The 8133-nt window shown below is 45.1% G+C and overlaps 2 pseudogenes; one reads left to right on the plus strand and one right to left on the minus strand.

The window, feature by feature from the left end:
- Window positions 1–239: 239 nt before the first annotated feature.
- On the minus strand, window positions 240–1287 carry LOC119821993 (annotated as a pseudogene).
- Window positions 1288–2278: 991 nt separating this feature from the next.
- LOC119821994 lies at window positions 2279–5835 on the plus strand (annotated as a pseudogene).
- Window positions 5836–8133: the final 2298 nt, after the last annotated feature.

Here is an 8133-nt window from a genome sequence, read left to right on the forward strand (position 1 = left end):
ACTTTTCATATTTGCAGTTGACTTTTCATAATGATTGTTCAGATGTTTTCTTTTTAGGTAAAAAATGTCCTTAACCATAAAGGATTTATTTTTCCTCACAAATACATTAAAAGTAAATTAAAATACACATAAACATAGTATTTATACAAATTGGAAATAAGAGAACAGTTGTAAAGTCTGAATTAGGACTAGGGGCACCTGCAGGATAGCTGGTCAGCTGTGGCTCTAGGTGTCCTTAGTCATCCTTCTGTGGCAGGTAGAGCAGGGGGACAGAGTGTGCAGCTGCAGTCTGATGGCAGCAGCATTACTGGCAAACTGTGGCAGCAAGGCCCCTCTCCAGATGGTCTCTTCAGGTCATGGGGCTGACAGGAGACAGTGCAGCTGATGGGATCGGAGTGCCTGGGGCAGAGTGGGTAAAGGGTGTTCCTCTCTTCTGGAGGACAAGGGTGACACCAGTGCTGGCTGCAGTGCCTTGGGGACTGTGGCTGGAGGTGGAGCCTTGGGGACTGAGGGGAGGGCTACAAATGGGAGGGCTATGAATGGAGGCGAGGTTCTTAGCTGGCCATTCTGTTGGATGCCATGGCTGCTTTGGTTTCGCCACGGAATGTCCTAGCTGTGTGTGGCCTGTCTTCTCCATGAGGCACAGGAGAAGGAAGCAGCTGAGTCTCTGTGGTGACTCAGAAAGTGCTTGTTTGTCGGATGCCTGCTACCTCCTAAGGATGACATCTGGGCAGCTATGTGAGGAAACCAAGTCTTTAACATCCCTTCCACTTGCAGCCAAGTTCCTAGACAACCTTCTCCCATCTGAAGCTTTCAGAGACACCCACTGTAAGCTGGATCTGGTCCATGGCCACACTCTGGTAGAAGCTACTCAATCCTCTGTCGAAGCAAGGCCATTTTTAGTCCATTCAGTAGATCTGTGAGGGGCCATAGGGACTCTTGGAGTTCTTTACACTGTTGAGCAAAAAGCAGGTCTCCCTCCGTGATACATCCCTGGGTGTAGACTAGTCTCCAGTTCACTGTTTCTTGATCTTCTGATCCTAGATCCTCAGGGTACCAGATGAGGTGCTGTGTGTTTGTTGGTTACCAGAAACCCTGGTCGCTGTCTGCAGCGGATAGGACCTGGACTGGGCTGAGCACCTCCCCTTTGCCCTACAGGGTCTGGCCTGAGCTCCTGGGCGCTCTTGCCTTCCCTCTCCTTATCAGGGGGGAAGCTAAAGTCACTGTGGACAGGGCATGTGGAGAAGAGGAGGAGGAATAAGGAGAAATGTTAGATGGAGAACCCATAGGTCCATGAGCAGAGGCTGAAGTGGGACCAAAAGATGAAGAGGCTCCTGTAGGACCGCAACAGAGAAGGGGCTAATGTTGAACCTAAGATCAGAACCTGAAACTGAAAGAGGGAGTCTGCAATGAGAGTCAAAGGATTGGAAAAGGTACCCCGAGACTGGGGCATTCTCAACAGGGTAGCACATTCCCTCTCCCCCCCCCCCCCCCGTTCTCAACAGGAATCAGAAAAAGAACTTGCTTTTCCACCCCCATTCAAAATCCAGACCGCCGGTCCACGCAGAGCTCCCGACCCCACACAGCATTTCTTCCTGTGTGTTCAGAGTGAATGCCTGACTTTACACCTTCCCCTCTGTCTGCTGTTGGGGCTGTTTCCTTCCAGACCTCATAGTGAGCTTATAGTCCTAAACAGCCACCCATAGTGGTTCATCTGCACACCAAACCCACCGAAGGTCCCTATCTCTTTAAGAGTTTTCTAGCAAGGGAAGGCGCACACAGTCTCCATGTAAAATAAATTAGTACAGTTTGTAGGTTTGTAAGCTCAGGACACGGTTTTGTGTGCACAGATTTTGGAGGGGGTATATAAAACAAATGTCTTTTATGGGTTTTCTCAGAGCATTCGCAGCCAGTTTATTTCTACATGTATGCCAGAAGTTCTCTGACCGACAAAGGAAGAATTGGAGGGCTGCGGGATTATTCTAAGAAGCCTAGACCTGTTAGAAACCCAGTGACTTAATGCCAGTCTGATATTGTCCGTGCTGACATTGTATTTGTAACTTCAAATACTTGGATCTGATCGGATATACCTAGCAAGCAATTGTGTAATTTCTTGGTTATGTTTTTCACAGTGATTCTGTCTGTTCTTGTCAGATACACAGCTGCTTGAAACACTTGAAAATCAGGTTTACAAATGCTTAGTTCTGTGTGGAAGATTTTGTCAAGTTGCTGTAATTAACATTCGTTTGATTGTTTTTCTCTGTATGTTCATGTATACATGTGTGCGTGTGGTAAGGTGTTTGTGTGGAAGTCATAAGACAACTTGTGGGACTTGGTTTTTTCCCCCCTGCTTGTGATTTCAGCAATTGAACTCAGCAAGGAAGTTCCTTATCTCCTGAGCCCAGTGTTTGGGTTTTTTGTTTTATTTGTTTGTTTTTTTGTGCTGGAAATTGAGACCAGCCTCTCTAAAAGCTAAGCAAGACAGCTGAACTACATAGAATTTGTATTTGATATGTGTTCCGAACTGGGGCACTGGATCGTGAGACACAACATAGAAATTCAAGGGCAATACGTTTTAAAAGCCCTTTTTGTTATCAGCACATGTTGCAAATAGGAAGTATAAATGTTGTCCTTGAACGGGTACATCAAAACTGCATATGCTTTGCGGTGAATCATTTGGAGGCTATACAGTTTTACAGGGAAGGAAACTGTCTTTCAGGGCACTGAGTGAGTTTAAAGACTGCTACAGACAAAACACTAAAGCCTTTTAGGAGAATTCCGAGAGACCGTGGGCTGCAGCGCGTCTAGTGAAAGACAAGGGTGCTGTTTCTCAGGACTCAAAAACACTTGCACCAACTTAGGGCTGCAAAGAAACAAAGCTAAGGGATCTCCCTGGTGTATGTGAAAATCTGATTCTGAGTGGAACGCTCTGTAAAGGATGCATTTTATTAGTCAGTGCCAAAATAACGCTGACAGATTAAGATAGAACATTGGCATTATTAGACATAGTAATACAATTGTGACTCTTGTGCTGTGTTCATTTTAATTCTAAGGATATTGAGCAAAATGCTTGTTTTCATTTGGCTCTTGTTAAATTGTATAATGTTTGGTGCTTTTGTCTACTAAATATAAACCAAATATGATCATGCTGTTTGTAATTTAAATATTTTTTCATTGTTTTTATTGAGCTATATATTTTTCTCCACTCCCCTTCCTTTCTCTCTGCTCCCTTTCTACTCTCTCCCATGATCCCCGTGCTCTCATTTTACTCAGGAGAGCTTGTCCCTTTCTATGTCCCATGGAGTTAAGATCCTTGTTTGTCTCTCTTAGGGTCTGCATTGTTGTCTAGGTTCTCTGGGGTTATGAATTGTAGGCTGGTTTTCTTTACTTTATGTCTAAAAACCACTTATAAGTGAGTACATGTGACATTTGTCCTTCTGGGTCTGGGTTACCTCACTTACTATGATATTTTCTAGCTCCATACATTTGCCTGTCAAATTCAAGATGTTGTTGCTTTTTTCTGCTGAGTAGTACTCAATTGTGTAAATATACCACATTTTCCTTATTCATTCTTCGAGGGACATTTAGGTTGTTTCCAGGTTCTGGCTATGATAAACATTGCTGGTATGAACATAGCTGAGCACATGCCCTTGTGGTACGATTGTGCATCCTTTGGATATATACCCCAAAGTGATATTACTGGGTCTTGAGGTAGGTTGTTTCTTAATTTTCTGAGAAATCATCACACTGATATCCAAAGGGGCTGTACCAGTTCACACTCCCACCAGCAGTGCAGGAGTGTTTCCTTTACTCCACCTCCTCTCCAGCATAAGTTATCATCAGTGTTTTTTGATCTTGGCCATTCTTACAGGTGTAAGAATCTCAGAGTTGGGTGAAGCCGGTGGCCGAGTGGCACCTACAAAGAAGACGGTGGCCCTTGTGGCGGGAGCAAGCTGGGCAACAGCTGCGGCTAAAGCTGCAGCCCGGCCCCGCAGGGAGGCTGATCAGGGTTCGGAAGGGCTGGCCTCCCCCGCCGCGTCACCGGGGGACAGGTCCAGCCTGTGGTGTCCACAGGGCCCCAGGCTTCTGAGCACCGCCTGGATACAGCCCCGAGTGGGAGCTAAGGTATTATTTCCTCACCGGACCTGCAGCAAGGAGCGCCGAAACCCAGTTCCTGGGCCAAACTCCATGTTACGACCTTTGCCACCCAGACCATATCCCCCAGATGAAAGGCTCAAGAAACTGGAACTGGGTCGGGGTCGGACCTCAGGCTCTCGTCCTAGAGGCCCCCTTCGAGCAGATCATGGGGTTCCCTAGCCTGACTCACCGCCCCCAACTGTGGCACTGCCTCTCCCAATCCGGACCAACTTAGCCCGTTCCAAGTCCGTGAGCAGAGGGGACTTGCGTCCAATGGGGATTGCCTTGGGAGGGCACCGTGGCACCGGCGAGCTAGGGGCTGCCCTGAGCCGCTTGGCACTCCGGCCTGAGCCGCCCTCTTTGAGACGTAGCACTTCTCTCCGGCGTCTTGGGGGCCTCCCTGGCCCCCCTACCCTGCTCAGCATACGGAAAGAGCCCCCTACTTCCCATGGCTCCTTCCACGTGATATCTGCCCGACCCACTGAGCCTGACAAGATGGCTCATCACACCCTGCTTCTGGGCTCTGGTCATGTTGGCCTCCGAAATCTGGGAAATACATATTTCCTGAACGCCGTGCTACATACAGTGTTTGAGCAGCACAAGGCCTCTTCGAGACTTTTGTCTTCGAACGGACTTCCGACAAGAGGTCCCTGGAGGAGGCCGAGCCCAGGAGCTCACGGAAGCCTTTGCAGATGTGATTGGTGTTCTCTGGCACCCTGACTCCTCTGAAGCTGTGAATCCTACTCGATTCCGGGCTGTCTTCCAGAAATACGTTCTCTCCTTCTCTGGATACAGCCAGCAGGATGCCCAAGAGTTTCTGAAGCTCCTCATGGAGCGGTTGCATATTGAAATCAGTCCGTGCACCACCAATCCTGGCCCTCTCCACCTCGCCGAGGAGGGGCTCTGCATGAAGAACCAGAATTAAGCGATGATGATCAAGAAAACTTAATGTGAGCACTCGGGAGGCAGAGGCAGGCGGATCTCTGTGAGTTCGAGACCAGCCTGGTCTACAAGAGCTAGCTCCAGGACAGGCTCTAAAGCTGCAGAGAAACCCTGTCTCGAAAAACCAAAAAAAAAAAAAAAAAAAAAAAAGAAAACTTAATGTGGAAGCGCTACCTGGAGCGAGAAGACAGCAAGATCGTGGACCTATTTGTAGGCCAGCTGAAAAGTTGCCTCCAGTGCCAGGCCTATGGGTATCGCTCCACGACCTTTGAGGTTTTTTGTAACCTGTCGCTGCCCATCCCCAAGAAAGGATTTGCTGGAGGCAAAGTGACTCTGCGGGACACTAGAGTCGGAAAAATACCCCAGTGTGTGACCGATGCCGGCAGAAAACACAAAGTACCAAAAAGTTGACAGTACAAAGATTCCCCCGCATCCTCGTGCTCCATCTGAATCGATTTTCCACCTCCCGAGGCTCCATCAAGAAAAGTTCAGTAGGTGTAGACTTCCCGTTGCAGGGACTGAGCCGAGGGGACTTTGCCAGTGACAAAGTGGGAAGCCCTATCTACCAGCTGTACGCTCTTTGCAACCACGTGGGTAGTGTCCACTACAGACACTACACAGCCCTGTGCCGGTGCCAGACAGGTTGGCATGTCTACAATGACTCCCGTGTCTCCTGTAAGTGAAAATCAGGTGGCGTCCAGTGAGGGCTACGAGCTGTTCTACCAACTGATGCAGGAACCACCGCGGAGCCTGTGACACCATCTTAAAGCCCTGACACCTGTGAAAACCTTTTCAACGCCCTTAAGCCCCCAGGCCCCCCATTTACCTCAGAGACGTCTATTTTTGTGTCTTTTTAATCGGGGAGGGGGGTGGTTGTAGCTCCCATTTTTTTTTATTAAGAAGCACCCTTTCACCTTGTTTCCTGTCCCATGTACAGAGCTCACCAGGCCCTTGACCGTGTAACAGCCCCCAGACCTCTGCAATCTCACTTTTTGTGAATAAATTTATTAAGAAAAAAAAAGAATCTCAGAGTTGTTTTGATTTGCATTTCTCTGATGACTAAGGATGTTGAGCATTTCCTTAAGTGTCTTTCAGCCATTTTAGATTCCTCTGTTGAGAGATCTCTGTTTAGGTCTGTACCCATTTTTTATTGGATTATTTGTTCCTTTGATGACCAATTTCTTGAGTTCTTTGTATATTTTGGAGATAGACCTCTGTCTGATGTGGGGTTAGTGAAGATCTTTTCCCATTCTGTAGGCTGCCATTTTGTCTTGTTGACCATGTTCTTTGCTTTACAGAAGCTTCTCAGTTTTAGGAGGTCCCATTTATTAATTGTTTCTCTCAGTGTCTGTGCTGCTGGGGTTATATTTAGGAAGTGATCTCCTGTGCCAATGTGTTCAAATGTAATTCCCACTTTCTCTTCTATGAGGTTCAGTGTGGTTTGCTTTATGTTGAGGTCTTTGATCTTTTGGACTTGAGTTTTGTGCCTGGTGATAGATAGGGGTCTATTTTCATTCTTTACATGTTGATATCCAGTTATGCCTTTGTTAGATATGCTTTCTTTTTTTATTTGGTATGTTTTTGCTTCTTTGTCAAAAATTACATGTTTGTAGGTGTGTATATTGATATCTGGGTCTTCGATTCTGTTCCATTGGTCCTCCTATCTGTTTTTATGCCAGTACCAGACTGTTTTCAGTATTGTAGCCGTGTAGTAGAGTTTGAAGTCAGGGATTGTGATGCCTTCAGAAATTCCTTTATTGTACAGGATTGTTTTGTCTATGCTGGGTTTTTTGTTTTTCCATATGAAATTGAGTATTGTTCTTTTGAGGTCTGTGAAGAATTTTGCTGGGATTTTGATGGGCATTGCATTGAATCTGTAGATTGCTTTTGGTAAGCTGCCATTTTTACAATGCTAATTCTACTTAGCCAAGAGCATGTGTGATCTTCCCATCTTCTGGCATCTCCTTCAATTTATTTCTTCAAAGGTTTAAAGCTTCTTTCATACAGGTTTTCCACTTGTTTGGTTAGAGTTACTCTGAGGTATTTTATGCTATTAGTGGCTATTGTGAAGGGTGATGTTTCTCTGATTTCTTTCTTAGCCCACTTATCATCCATGTAAAGGAGGGCTACTGATTTTTTTATTCAATCTTGTTTCCTGCTACATTACTGAAGGTGTTTATGAGTTGTAGAAGTTTCTTGGTAAAATTTTAGAGGTTACTTATGTAAACTATCATATCATCAGCAAATAGTGAAAGTTTGACCTCTTCTTTTCAAAACTGTATCCCCTTGACCTCCTTTTTTTGTCTTATTGTCCTGCTAGAACCTCAAGAACTATATTGAATAGATAAAGAGAGAATGGACAACCTTGTCTTGTTTCTGATTTCAGTGGAATCGCTGGGAGTTTCTTTCCATTTAGTTTGATGTTGGCTGTTGACTTGCTGTATATTGCCATTATTATGTTTAGGTATATTCCTGGTATCCCTGCTCTCTCCAAGACCTTTATTATGAAGAGATGTTGTATTTTGTCAAATGCTTTTTTGGCATCTAATGAGATGATCATGTGGTTTTTTATTTTTCAGTTTGTTTATATGGTTGGTGGATTGCATTGACAGATTTTTATATGTTGAACCAACCCTGCACCTCTGGGATGAAGCCAACTTGGTTATGGTAGATGATGACTCTGATGTGTTCTTGGATTTGATTTGCCAGTATTTTATTTAGTATTTTTTGCATCAATGTTCATGAGTGATATTGGTCTGTAATTCTCTTTCTTAGTAACGTCTTCATGTGGTTTGGGTATCAGGGTAATTGTAGCCTCATAAAAAGAGTTTAGCACTGTTCCTTCTGCTTCAATTGTGTGAAATAACTTGAGGATTATTGGTATTAGTTTTTCTTTGAAAATCTTGTAGAATTCTGAGCTGAAACCATCTGGTCCTGGGGTTTTCTGTGGGGGAGAGGGGAGACTTTTGATGACTTTCTATTGCTTTAGCAGATATAGATCTGTTTAATTTGCTTATCTGGCCTTGATTTAATTTTGATAAGTGATATTTATCC

Source organism: Arvicola amphibius, chromosome 8 (genome assembly GCF_903992535.2).
Source record: "Arvicola amphibius chromosome 8, mArvAmp1.2, whole genome shotgun sequence".
In the NCBI taxonomy this organism is placed as follows: Eukaryota; Metazoa; Chordata; class Mammalia; order Rodentia; family Cricetidae; genus Arvicola; species Arvicola amphibius.